The sequence below is a fragment of the Artibeus jamaicensis genome, unplaced genomic scaffold, assembly GCF_021234435.1.
Source record: "Artibeus jamaicensis isolate MK-2021 breed Jamaican fruit bat unplaced genomic scaffold, CSHL_Jam_final contig_233, whole genome shotgun sequence".
In the NCBI taxonomy this organism is placed as follows: domain Eukaryota; kingdom Metazoa; phylum Chordata; class Mammalia; order Chiroptera; family Phyllostomidae; genus Artibeus; species Artibeus jamaicensis.
Window position 1 is genome coordinate 50,266,185 of NW_026521486.1, and position 14,252 is coordinate 50,280,436.

Sequence of the window (14,252 nt, forward strand, 5' to 3'; positions counted from 1 at the left end):
ACATGGCAAAGTCGTTCACTCTAAACACGCATAGTTTATTCTATGATAATTATATTTCAGTAAAGCTATTTTAAAATGTATGTAGCAGGCACACTACGTGGTAGGCATACTGTGTACCAAGTTGTGTTGTAAATGTGTGAAATGTACTCTATTCTTTAATCTTCACAATAAACCTGTCAGGTTACTATAACTGTTCCATTTTACAGACAAGAACACTGAAACTTAGGTTTTCATGTCCAAGTTTACCCAGTTAGTAAGTGGCAGCCTGACCGTACTTTTTCACTCTCCACTGTGAATTTGTGGGAGAAACATGTAGAAGAGAGGCACATAAAATGCTAAGAGTTCTCACACTCATTATCTAGATCCTTGTAAGAGAGTGTGGAGTAAGCAGTTCAAATACTAGTGATCTCTACACAGTTTGAGACCCGGTGGCTTTCAGGGAAGCGTTATTTCCGTACTCCTCATACCAGGACAATGTTCACCGAATCACAGGACTCCAAATACTATTGACGGACTTCTCTTGTTTTGTTCTCATTTGACCAACAGATCATGTGAATTGACTTCCCTGTGTTGACAGATGTCAGAAACTCCACGAACTGAACATGGCAGTATTAGCGGGTATTTCCTTCCGTGACTGCCGTTCAGGAAAAAGGTAAGGTTTGGTACTTACAAGGGCCAAGGGGCACTTGAGGCAACATAGCACCTCTTGGGTTTCAACGCCCAGGTGCTGGCGGACACTCAGCCGGAGTCTCGCAGCGCCGTCGGGCCGCTCATCCTGGGGTGGGGGTGGGGGCAGGGAAGGAGGGGCGGGATGGGGAGAGGCTTCTCCCGCGCGGGGGCGTCCAGGAGGCGGGCCCGGGACGCTCTCGAGGCGCCGGGGTGAGGCGCCCCCTGCCGGCGCCCTGCTCCCTCGCCCCGGATCCGGTCCGGGTGGCGCGGGGACGCCGGCCTGAGTGCCAGCTAGCGGGAGCGCGGGCAGCGCGGTGCCCTGCGGACGAGCGGGCGCGCCTCACAGGAGTAGGTGGGCCGCGTGGAGGGGGCGGACGGGCGGGCGCGGCGTGCGGAAGCGGGGTCCCAGGGCGGGCAGGGGGCGCGCGCCGGTGGTCGACGCGGGGGCGGGGCGGGCAGGGGGCCTGGCGGCGGGGGCGCGCGTGGCGGCGCGCGGCGGGCGCGAGTCATCAATTATGCAAGGACTCGGGCGGCGCGAGGGGCGGGCGAGGGGAGCGCTCCAAGATGGCGCCCACCGCAGTCCCGCCCGCTGCAGCCTCGGCGCCTCTGCAGTCCGGCCGCGCCTCCCGGGCCCCGCGCTAGGGCCGCCGCTGCCTCTCTCGCCGCCGCTGCCGTAAGTCGCCCCAGAGCCCCCGCCCCAGCGCCGTTCCTCGCCTGATGGGTTGCCCCTCTCGCCTCGGGACCGTGGAGCGGGGCTTGCTCATCTCCAGTCAGGGGCTTTGCCGCAGAGTGCGCGGCGGGGCTCGTGGGGCCGTGGAGCTGGGTTCCTGCCCTCCCTGTTTTGGACAGGTGTTTGGAAGTCTTGCTTCCTTCTTCGGTGTTTTTCGGGGGTCCCTACGGAGAATTGAGGACCACCTACCCCCGACCCCTCACACCCTCACTCTCTTAGTCTCTTGGTTGCTTGGGGACACTGGCCTGTCCCTGGCGCCCCTGTCGTACTGCAGCCCCCCTAAACCCCAGCCTCCCTGGGCTCGGGCAGAGTCGGGGCCCCTCGCCGGGTTGTACTGGGAAGGGCAGCGCTGTCGGGATCTTCCTACAGCAGCCCCTCAGCTCTACCCCCTCCCCCATGTCATACTGCATCCTTCTCCCCCATCCGGCTCCAGATTGTCACCAACTGCAGAAACCAGGGGTTCCTGCGTTCTTAGGACAGTCAGGACTTCCCCCACGTCCTTTACTCAGATGCGACTGTCTCCCTCCCGATAGGGTGCTCTGGGGTTGTGTTGGGGGCCCCCGGGACCTTCCTCGGGAGGCTAGGATTCTGCATTAGGGAGTACATCACTTTCAGAATATCCCCTCCCCCGCCACTCACACCACCCTATGCAGAGCTTATTCCTGTCCTCTCTCCCTTCCCTCCCCCACCTTACCACCACCATCAGCACCCTGGGCTTTTTGTTAGCATGGGCCTTATGGGACTGCCCAGCTCCACAGGCTTGGACCCTTCCTCTCTAGTTCTCTCTTGATACTTGGGGGACCGCAAAGCCTCTGCATTTTTTCCCGAGCGCTCAGCTCCATCCCCTCTGTCCCAGTAGCAACCACCGGTGGAGACTCGGCAGCTAACTTTCCACAGGGGTCAGCCAAGGTTTTCAGACCCCTTCAGTGGACCCGGGATCGAGGTGGGGTGGAGTGAGAATCCTTTTTCAGCTCAATAAATAAGATGCATTCCTTCCAACTACTCCACCCTGTGCCCTCTTCCTCACTTACACTGCAGTTTTTGAAACATGGGGGAATACATTTTATATCCGGAGATCCCAGAATTCGGCATCAGTGTTCATAATAAGAGGATGTCATCTGTTGGGGGGGATGGATAGAAGAAACTTTGCATTGCATCTGGCTAATTCAGGGGGAGGGAGAAATAATTAGCATGGAGTGAGCTCTACCTACAGGGAAAACTGCTTTTAATGCACAGTGGGCACCAGAGAAGCAAGGATGGAAGCAGGAAGTGTGGGTGAGGGCTTTGAGGGCAAAGTGGGAGAGTGCTTTTTATAACAGTTTTCTCAAGTTTGAACCTGGAGAGCCTTTAGAGAGGTAGCAGTGTGTGTTAGGGATGGGGGATGTTTTAGCTTTTCAAAGGAGGTTTCGGGTGTGGTAGATTTTCACTGTTTCGCAATCTCTCCATACTTCTCTTTTCTCCACGTGCATTAGAAGATATTTGGGGATGGGGGGAGCTTTTTTTTTTCCCCTCAAAAAAAATTTTTTTGATGTGTAATGCAAATGGCTGGATTACATTACCACCCGGTATGAATCTCAGGGGAATCAGACTTAAAATGCTGTAAGCTTTGTAGCACATTGCCTGTAACCTGGTTCTTGAAATACTGCAGCATTTTTTTCTTTGGAACTCATGACCCATAAGGCCTTCAGTTCTCCCTGAAAGAGAATTTGATTGCTTGGAAGGGGGGGTGGTGGTGGTGATGATGGTTTGGTATTCAGCAGGCATTCTCTGTCCTAGAAATTGAGGCTGTCCCTGGAGAGGGCTGCAAGCATGTTCCTTGAATATGATAAGGGACGTGTGAATGTGTTGTGTTTCTTAGTAGGGCTGGTCATGGGCAATGCAAAGCAGGTCTTGGTAGTTCAGGCCAGTTACTAGTTTCTCTGAGTTTGAGAAGCTGACTTACTATACCTTTGGTTTTCACTTAAGGTTTTGTGAACTTTCATCAAAATATTTGAAGGATTTTATTTTCAGTTAATAAGGGAGTATGGAGTAGGAAATAACATACTCAAAAACAAGCAACCCTACAGTTGCTTGTTGCTGTCTTTGTAGGAGGTTTGTAGGAACACATTTTTCTCACCAGCCAGTTTCTGTTGCTCTTGTTCAGGCTTGCGCCAGGCTCTTGCCGTGGTGCTGAAAGGACAGTTCCCTGACCAGCCCTGCCGCGAAGTAAGTGTACCCATGCTGACCATGATTTGGGCCCTTCTTTTATCGTTGTCAGGCTTTTCTGTAGATGTGTGTGTGTGCTGCACCGCTGGGTTTATACTTGAGGTTGCAGGCCTGGTTATCATATTTTATTACTCCCACATAATTCTTCATTTTGGCTGTCCCTCGTGGAGACAGTGCTCTACAAGCTGCAGCGGATCCGTATGTAAGGAATACAGTGACATTTGGCTGACTGCATTTTTTTTTTTAGCACATTTCAATAATTTCAAATAGCAAGAAACTGTTAATATGAAGGGAATGGGTCTCCACAGGGAGCAACCATAAAACTTGCTAAGTTAAGCTTCATCAGAAGGGCATCTTCTCTGGTTGATTTAAATTGTGAGGGGTGGCGGGGGGAGGCCTCAACACACCGGAGACTTGCGTGCAATCCATTGTGTCACTAAGCTAGACTTGTCAGAAAATTACTTCAAAACCGAAGGGGCCATAAAATTGAGCATGTATAACCCAGCACAGGAAGCCTTTATGAGAGATCTCTGCTTTGAATACTTCCATTGGTAGGGAACTGACTACCACACAAAGTGGCTCATTCCATCTGGATTTCATTGTGGTTGAAGTATTTTAACGCCATTGGAAAGGTTATATACATAAAGTTAAAAGACGTGTAAACTGGGCCAGTATCAGGGGAAAATGTTGTTATACCTGTGCTTGTTACTAAGAAAAGATTGATAATCAGGGTTTTGTGGAGAGTATACAAGAAACCTGCACCTGATGGAAGAGAATATAGAGCTAGAGACAATCCACCTAAAGGAAGAAATGGTCCATGAATGAAAAAATAATCTTTAATCTGCTGATATTATGTAATAAGTTGTTCTAGAGACTATGCATGAATTAATGAATACTTAATTCCTATAGATTGTATCTGAGAAAATAAACCCACAGTGTATAGAAAGTGTTAAAAATACATAGTTTATAAAGAGTGAGATCAGTTTCCTTAATCATAAAAATACATAAGTATTTTTCTGCATACTTATTGCAGAAAAATTTTAGCATTTGTAAAAAATGAAAAAAGTCTTACCACCATAAGCAAAACAGTTATCTGTTTTATTGTATCAATTACAGTTGATATACAATATTAGTTTCAGGTGTTACAGCATAGCGATCAGACATTTATTTATATCACTTAAAAATGATCACCCTGATTAGTCTAGTTCCCACCTGGCACAATATTACAGTATTATTGACTACGCTCCCTAGGCTGCACTTTGCAAACCCGTGACTGTTTTATAACCACCACCTTGTACTTCTCAGTCTCTTCACCTTTGCCACCCAGTCCCCTAACCCCCCTTCCATTGGGCAGCTTTCATTTCATTCTCTGTATCTGTGAGTTTGTTTCTGTTTTGTTGGTTCAGTTATTTTGAGGATAACAGTATTTTTAAAGTGTGTTTCTTTTTTTTTTTTTTTAAAGATTTTATTTATTTATCTTTAGAGGGGAAGGGGGGAAGGAGAGAGGGAGAGGAACATCAATGTATGGTTGCCTTTCATGTGTCCTCTGCTGAGAAGTGGCCTGCAGGGAACGGGCCTGCAACCCAAGCATGTGCCCTGACTGGGAATCGAACTGTGATTGTGTGGTTCGCAGGCCCGTGCTCAATCCACTGAGCTACACCAGCCAGGGCTGAGAATAACAGTATTTTTAAACTGAGCCTCTTAAACTCTTATGTTCCAAGTCCATTAATTATTTAGGGACTTAAACACTAGATTGTTATATTTCAATTTGCCCTTTTTCCTGAATCATTTTTAAATTATCCAGAAAATTATCTTTAATGTGACAGACTTCATTTTTAAGACTGGGCTCTTCTAAAGACCCTTGATTTAAGTATAGCAGGTTAACTAGAGAACTAGAAGCCTTTCTTAATCAATCAACAAATATTTTCCCTCTGTACCTACTGCTTGTGAGGCATTGTACTAGCTAGGCACTGCCACTCTTTAAATGGCAGGGACCAGCTTAGAAAATGACACTGTGCTAAAAAATTATGGCTGTTAAAGTGCTGAAGGAAGGAACCAGAACTTTAACCTTTTAGGTATATTGATTGCTGAAATGTTGTGTGGCAGAGTATGATGTCTATCCCATTGATTCAGTCTAAAAAAGACCAGTTTGTGCAGGATTAGGACATAAATGCAGGAGAAGAAAACACAAAGAAGAAGTCTTCTGGGTAATTTTTCTCTGTCCCTTTGTGAAGATGTAAAGATACAACTTCATGGTACCATGTCAGGAATAAAGGTGAAATGAAGACCCAAGAGGGTTGCCATTCTTACACTATTAAGAAAATGCTAGAAGCAGTATGGGCTTTGGAGTTAAGCAAAACCAAGTTCAAGTCTTGATTCTGCTGCTCATTAGCTTGGTGACCTTGGGCAAGCTATTTAATCTATCTGAGCTTCAGTGTTCTCATCTATAAAAGTAGGAATACTGATGCCTTCGTGGCAGGGTGTTTGTGAGGATTAAATGAAATCTCTGTTTTCTTATGGTTTCTGACATAGAGAGCTCAATATATATTAGCTCCTTCTCCTCTAGGGATTTAGCAGCTTAGTGTGTATTTATATGTGTATTTGATATAGTATTTATGTGCCGTACTAAATTTCAGCAGTCTAAAAAGCAGAGGATTGCTTTATCTTCAGTCTGGCTCAGAGGACAGAACAGCAGGTACCCCTACTTGGGTGGACACTGCTAGTCTAAATGGAGGAAAGTTTTACTGTGCAATTGTAGTGCTGATCTTCACCACTACAGTGCAAATGCAGTTACTGGAGTAACTCTCTCCTCATTCATCCTATTCTAGAATAGGACTCTACCAAAAAGGAAAGCTCTGGCACTCACCACCTGGCAGGCAACTGGGCTGTTTTTGGCTACAGCCTGAGACCTGAAGGTGGACCCAAAGGCTTAAAGCTCCCCTTTATTCTTCCTTGAGCTGGATATTTTAATTTGGTACGCAGTTATACAAGTTTGGACGCTTTTGTCTTAAGCACCATCCAGGTTTTCCTGTTACATACTGCTTTATTTGAATGGGTCTCATACATTTAAGTCTTATAGCTGACTATCTATCTACCTTTGTTAAATGTTGCTCTATGTTTGTGTGTTTATAAAAACTTAGAAATTTTTCTATCAGTTGATTGTTTGAGTTAGGTAAGGCAAATATTATTCTACCCATTTTATAGCTGAGGAAACTGAGTAAGCATTCCAGTGCTTAAGTGAGTTGTCCAGGGCTATAGGACAACTAAGTGGTGGAATGGAGGTGGGTACTTACGTTGGTTGACTCATGCTGAAAGATTCTTTTTCCATTAAATGGTGTTATATTCTGATGTTCAAATAACCAGATAGTGTGAAAAATGTTGGCCTTATTTTAAGAAATTATTATTATCCTAGGTAGCTAAACAAATCTTAGCGAGTGGGCCTAGTGAAAGATTCTGGGATAGGCAGAGGGAGGGCAAAAGTGTCTTTGAAGGAGAGTGTTTTGGAAGCAGGAGGATGAGGAAAAATGAACAGAAGATGTACCAGCAAATAGAATATGGGTGAAAATAGAAGGCATTGAAGTAACGTACTTTTTTTGTTTCTGCAACTATCCAGGCTACTTTTGTAAAGGTTGTTGTGTCTCAGTGTCTTTTTTCTTTCTCTTGCCCTTAAATGTATACACTTGGCTACTAAAAAATGCTCTCACATTGCCAACATAAGTTATAACCAGGATCAGAGGGGAGCTGTGACCACCGCCGCCTAGACTTCTTTGCTTTTGCAAGGCTGAAATTGGTGCAGGACTGAGAGAAGAACAGAGAGCACACTGGGGTCTGTGCCAGGAGGGATATACGTGTTGGAGCAGAGCAAGTTCTGGGAGGCCCTTGGTCTAAAGAGCAGAGGTGAAAGAGGATGACAGTTAAGATTTTCCTGAAGTATGTCGAGGCGTGTCATGCTGAGGAGAGTGTAAGAACAGCAACAGAAACTAGGAGCCCGAGAGTCTAAGACACAGGTGGCAAACACAAGGCCCACGGGCTGAATCCAGGCCTCCACCTTGTTTTATCTGGCCGGCACCTTGTATCTACCCAGCGGCAGTGCGGAGCTCCTTGCCCCTAGTTAAGGAGTAGTTACATTTATACAGTCCTAAAATTACATTCGTCTCTTTGAAGGCAACCGCGAGGCTGATGTGGCCCCTGATGAAAATGAGTTTGATGCCCCTGGTCTAAGAGGTGCTCTTCATTTGGGACTAAAGCTCTCTTTTTCCTGAGGGTCCACTGGGTTAGGATGATGGAAATGTCAGCTGGAGAGGTTTGGAGCACTTTCATATGAACTGTTATGTGTGTGTGTGTGTGTGTGTGTGTGTGTATATATTTTTAAAGGCTTCCTTGTTTTTTTAAATACCTCTTTTTTAAATTTTTTTTTTAAGATTTTTTAAAATTTGTTTATCTTTAGAGGGCAAGGGAAGGAGAGAGGGAGAGAAACATCAATGTATGGTTGCCTTCATGGGTCCCCTGCTGGGAACTGGCCTGCAGGGAACTGGCCTGCAATCCAGGTGTGTGCCCTGACTGGGAATCGAACCGCGATTGTGTGGTTCACATGCCTGCGCTCAATCCACTGAGCTACGCCAGCCAGGGCCTGCACTGTTATATTCATTGGGGTTGCACCAGGGTCTGCAAATGGAAAGCACTGAAGTCCCTCAAGAGACATATTAACGGACTCCTTTCATGTTCAGTTAATTAGCGCAGTTCTTATTCTGTAAAAATTTTTTTGAGTTCCTGGGGAGTAAGAACATTAGAGAAATACAGTGAGTGCTTATTTACCCAGGGGTGGATTATCTGGGCTGTGAATTATACATGACATTTATTTTCCTCCCTCTTATCTAGATTTTGGATATTTAATTATTAGTATTTCCACCAGAGTGAACTTGGGGAAGGGAGGAGAACAATCAAAATTAAAATGTTACTTCAAATTTTTTAGATAACGATTGATGAAGGAAGAGATCGCAACTACTTTACTAAAGAAAAAGCAATTCATTTTTATCTATTCTTCCTCTCTCCTTATTTTAAGAGTATGGACAGTTGAAGGCTGAGACTCCAGAACCTTAATGTTCACTGAAAACCAGTGTGAAATAACATTTTTCCTTTGTTTTACATGCACGACAGCCCTGGAAATAAATAGGGCTTAATTTATTACACGGTTAGTTTTTTGTTTCAGAGGAATTCTTTTTCAATTAAGGATAATGCAAAAGGCTTTCACTTCACATTCACTAGTGTCTTTTTGTCTTAATAAGAAGCCTAGTAAAATGCTTTTAAATGAAAACAAAATTATCATTAAATTGCAGAGAAAAATTGAGACGGTTGCAAATGAGAATAGTAGAGCTTTCTCAGAGGTCGTACTGTCCAGAATTTGCTGTGGAATTCTCAGTTGAATTTCCTAAGATTTTGGTGAAGACAGACTAAAGAGGAGAAAATGTCTTGTTTCTAGGAAAAATGTCTTTGAGAAAACAAAGCCTTTAAAAAGATTTGCAGTGTAATAAGGAAGAAAGTATTGGGAGAGTGAGGAGCCATCAGAATGGAGAGTGAGAGAATGACAGCAGTAAACAGAGGCGGGGGTTGGGACAGCCGACCCTCTCCAGCAGAATGGAGAATGAGAGAAAATTCAGATTTGAAGAGGAGACGTTTTCTCCCCTCCGCAGACCTCTCTGTGCACTTCTGAACTAGAGTGACCTTGACTGTGCACAGAACTTTAGGAAGGTGTTTTTGTTTTTAAAATGTTAATTTATCCCTAAGTCTGATAGAACTTATCTGTAAATTGGTTTCTTTATATGATCTCTGCATTGGAAAAGCTGGAGAATATTTTCTTGCTTTATAGCAAAAAATTTAGTGATATTCCTAAAGGTTTTTTAAGCAATCCCTCCCTCACCTGTTAGGACTTTAAGTCATTTAATACAAAAACATTTTGTGAAAAGGCACCATTGAAGGCATCTCTTCCGTTTTATGTGGTAAAGTATATCTTTTACACTTATTTGTTTGAGTAGTTAATAGAGTTCAAAAATAGCAGAGTTAAAAGCTAGGTCTTCTTCTTATACTGTCTCCTGGTCACTCAGTATGCATTCCATGAAGGTACCTACTGTTACCAGTTTCTCTTATTCTCCCTGCAGCTCCAACCCTGCCCCCCCCTTTTAAATCCTCATCCGAGGACATGCTTATTGATTTTAGAGAGTGGGGAAGGGAGGAGGGGATGGAAACATCAACATAAGAGAGGTACATCAATCAGTTGCCTCTCCCACACACCCCACCTGGCCCCACCCGGACCAGACTGCAACCCAGGCATGTGCCCTGAGTGGTCATCAAACCTGTGACTTTTCAGTTTATAGGAAGACACTTCAACCAACTGAGCTACACTGGCCAGGGTTCTTATATCCTTTTCTTCATGTGTCTGACCCCAGACACAATTATTTTTGTTGTCTTTTGAGGAAAACTTAAAATAGTTTGAGGATTTGAATTGTAATTCTAAATCATTTTAGATCAGTTAATACCCCCTTTTCCTTTAGACATAGGTAATCCCTCTGTGTTTTATTTATTTTTCTTAGTGAAATATATATTCTAATATTTCACTTGGCTTATTAAAAGTAAGAAGTTAGTTTGATCCAAAGGAGCCCTTTTTTACTAAGTATGGTGGTTTTTAGGGTTTCCATTTGTGAATTATCTATGAAAAATAAAAGTATAGAGGAAACATGGCCTTGAGAACTTTTAGTCTCAATACATTTATAGAATTGTTGTTTTCTGTGGGAAACTATAAATCACCTGTCCTGACCACACCAAATAACAAATATTTAGTGAGCAGCAACTAAGGTGAGGCAATATGACAGGCATTGAAAGATATAGAAAAGATCTTATGTTTTAGGAACTTATTATTTGGTGAAATAAATTATAAATCCAACATGTTTACTAAGTAGAAGTTTTCATAATGATTCATGATAGCAGTTGAAAAGGGTTTAATTGCCACATAAGTGGTAATGGAAAATAAATGCATTGAGCTTTTCAGAAAGGAGAGAGGTTCAAGCTGATATGATTGATGGATGAAGTATGATTTGAGCTGGGCTTTACAGAATGCTTGGGTAGAACAGTGTAAGCCAAAGTGAGGAGGTGAGGATGTGTTGTACAAAGTGTTTTCAGGGAGCAGTGAGCAAAGCAGCTGGGCTTGGGTAGGACCCCCCAGTAGCAGATAAGCCTGCAAAGATAGATAGGGTAGAGTTAGCCAAACGCTAAGGATTTTTAGAAGCTGCATTTATCCTTAGAGACAGTGGGGAGCATAGAAGATTTCTGAGGGCTGTGCTGTATCGTCAGGGCTGTAATGTTTTGGGAGGACTGGGCAGCCGTGTATAATAGCACGACTAGAACAAGAGGTGGACACCCAGTTAATGGGCTCTTTCATTTGGCCTAGCTGTGTGGTGACAAAGGCTTGGACTAGGATAACAAGGGTGAAGATGGGAAGGAAAGAAAATGATATAATTTCGTATATGTGTGTTACTTGTATGTGTGTATTTAAGTAACATTTTTCTAATGTAAAAATAGTTTATAGGAAGACTCAATAGGACTTGGTGAATGACTTTACAAGGGGGAAAAGGGAGGAGGAATAGTTAAAGATTATTTTGCTACTTTAAAGTTTAGAGACAGAGAATATTCTATTTAGAAATCTGGGAAGTGTGTGCTGTAATACATGTTGGCAGTCTAGTCCAGAGCGTCTTGGTTAGAAGGCTCCTTTATGTCTAATTTTCAATCCTTTCTCTGCCCAGGGGTTTTTCCCCTTGAGCTTCTAATGTTATGTCTTTAAGGAAAACCTAAATCTTCCAAGTTCTTTATTCTCCTTTGCATCTCATTGATAAAGATTACTTAATCTTTGTGGTCTCAGTCCTTTTATTTTGGAGTCTTTCATTCAGTCCACTTATAGACACTTAACTCATCTTTTTCCTTAATATTTTCAACTAACCTTCAGTTTAGTGAGTAGAGAAATAAGAATTATGCTCCCTTTCATAGACCTGGTGGATGGTGGTTTTGTCCCTACTGAAACTCTGTGCCTTGCTTTCTGTGAGCATTTGCTTCACGAGGGCCATAGTATTTGAAATTGCAGGCTGAATTAAAGGGAGCAACTGAGAGGATTCTAGTAAGTGAAAGCAGAGGGAAACAGTTAAGCCTTATCAGCCAGTGCTGTTGGTTTCTTTTAGGGTACCGAATCTTGGGCTGTGGATGAAAAATATCAGACTTGACTTGCATGAACTTCCCTGGCCACGCTGGGGTAAAAGACAAGTGGCTGTAGTGTGCAACTTCAGTGTACAGTAGTGGTTCGGAGCAAAGGCTGAGCTCAGGGATCTTGGGTTCTTGTCCAGCCTTTTGTGTCAGTAAAGATTGTTGAATTTTTAAAAAAGGCGATTGGAATATCAGAACATATATACACACAAAATAACAGGATGAGAAAAGCAATTTAATTTAATGCAATAAAAATTTTCATTCAGTTAATATTTTTTCTTCTCACCACTAAAGTTACTGAGTTCTTACAAATTCCATTAACATTTGCCACAGTTTGTGTTTAGACATTTAGAAGTCCCCATGGTTTGTGTGAACCAGTAGAGCCGGCAGAGTTCATGTTACAAGATGTCAGTAAATTTAGCACTTGATTTAGGGACGCACAGCATCCTGACAGTAATCCCATAAGGAGGTTCTCTGTGCAATCACATTGTAAGTTTGCACTTGCTTCCTAGTTTGTGTGCTCAAAGTAACAGATTAAAAACAGTTATACCATAGTCCCCTGGGGAAGGCATTCTTCAGATACCTTTGGATGAGGAGAATTCATAAATACCACTTAACTGAATGATGGCCATTTGTTTTACTAATGTAGATGCTTTAGGGCAAGTGATATTTATAGATTTTAATTTTTTTACTTTCCTTCTTTTTGTAGTATTTCTTCTTCCTTTTTCAGAAAAGGGACGGGGTAGGTATGAGATTCAAGAAAGGCACAGCACCCTGGCCGGGTGGCTCAGTTGGTTGGAGTGTTGTCCCGTGCACCAAAGGGTTGCAGGTTGGATCCCTGGTCGGGGCACGTACCTGGGTGGCAGGTTTGATCCCATTTGGCGCACATGTGGGAGGCAACCAGTCGATGTTTCTCCCTCACATTGATGTCTTTCTCTCTCTGTTCTCCTTCCCCTCTCTCTAAAACAATAATAAAATATCCTAAGGTGAGGATTAAAAAAAGTGAGTTGTTTAAAAAAAGAGGCACAGACTGAGTGATTAACTGCATAGGGGAAACAAGGTGGAGTGATCATGTGAGTATTTCACTTACCTCGCAAGGCTTTTTTTTCTGACTCAGACTGGAAACTTGAGACATGATGGGCAAGGGGGTAAGCCTTCTTTTTCTTTTTATTTATTGATTTTTAGAGAGAGAGAGAGGAAAGGAGGGGTGGAAGGAGAGAGAGACAGAGGAGGGGAGAGAGAGATATATCAATTTGTTGTTCCACTTATTTATGCATTCAGTGGTTGATTTTTATATGTGCCCTGTCTGGGGATTAAACCTGAAACCTTGGTGTATAGGGATGGTGCTCTAATCAGCTGAGCTGCTCGGCCAGGGCAAAACTTCCTTTATTTTGGGATCTTAATGTAGACTCTTGGCATTAGAAATTGCTTGAAAGCTTTATAGGTCAAAGAAAATAAGTCCATTCTGTGTGATGAATGTCTATCAGAGACTTGTTATTAATTAGATTTGTTTTTCACCTTTCATTTTAATCAAATTATACCCAGCCTGACCCTTGGGGGCTGATGTGCTTTGTTTCTAGCTATGTGCCCCTTCCTGGTTATTAGTAAGTCTTTGGTTTATATTGTCCCTGTAGGGTGTATGAGTTGCCACATCTTTCTCTTCTCACTCCTCGGCAGGCCATCTTGCTGGTTTCCGGTGATGAGGCATAGGAGTCATACAGGGCACTGTGACTTACTTGCCCTGCTTGGGTTTGTTCTGGAGCCCTGCCTTTGCCCAGGATAGTGCTCAGAGAAAAATAAATAAATAAATAAATAAATAAATAAATAAATAGCAAACCCTGGTTGGCGTAGCTCAATGGATTGATCTAGGGCCTGAGAACCGAAGGATCATGGTTTGATTCCCAGTCAGGGCACATTCCTGGGTTGCAGGCCAGGTCCCAGCAGGGGACACACGAGAGGCAACCATACACTGATAATTTCTTTCCCTCTCTCCTTCCCTTACCCTCTAAAGATAAAGAAATAAAATCTTTATAAAAAAAGAGCAATGCATTTATCACTCAGTGCAATATGTTGCAGAATCCCAAGAAAAAAAAATTCATTCCCAGAAATCAGTGTCCCTTTTCTAGCCAGATTCCAGCACCATCAGCTCCTTATAGGACTGCTTTTGTTTATAGATGTTGAGTTGTCAAGGCCTTTCCAGCTGTTTTTTTCTTCCATAGGTTAACACAGGACCTAGTAAGAACTCTTACTGTGGCAAATGAATGCTGACTTTTGCGGGTATTACAAAAATCCAGTGTGGATTATAGAGTTCAAAGTATGGGTCCTAGTCTGCATTTTGGGCAAGAGGGTATCAGTGTTATTTTGGCCAGAATTTAGGCCTTAGAACCCCTGTGGTCTAGTTGTG

General features: G+C 43.4%; 1 protein-coding gene across 5 annotated transcripts in view; it reads left to right on the forward strand.

Annotated features, from left to right (window-relative positions):
* Nucleotides 1-566: 566 nt before the first annotated feature.
* Nucleotides 567-14,252, forward strand: part of SCN8A (sodium voltage-gated channel alpha subunit 8) — a 201,257-nt gene continuing 187,571 nt past the window's right edge. For 3 of the 5 annotated variants that reach the window (XM_053661634.1, XM_053661638.1, XM_053661633.1), the window contains exon 1: nucleotides 567-652. The gene's annotated coding sequence lies outside the window, so the exon portion shown is untranslated. Of the gene's footprint in view, nucleotides 653-889; nucleotides 1,022-1,230; nucleotides 1,343-14,252 lie in introns of those variants that run through there. The other 2 variants (XM_053661635.1, XM_053661636.1) reach the window with 2 other exon arrangements.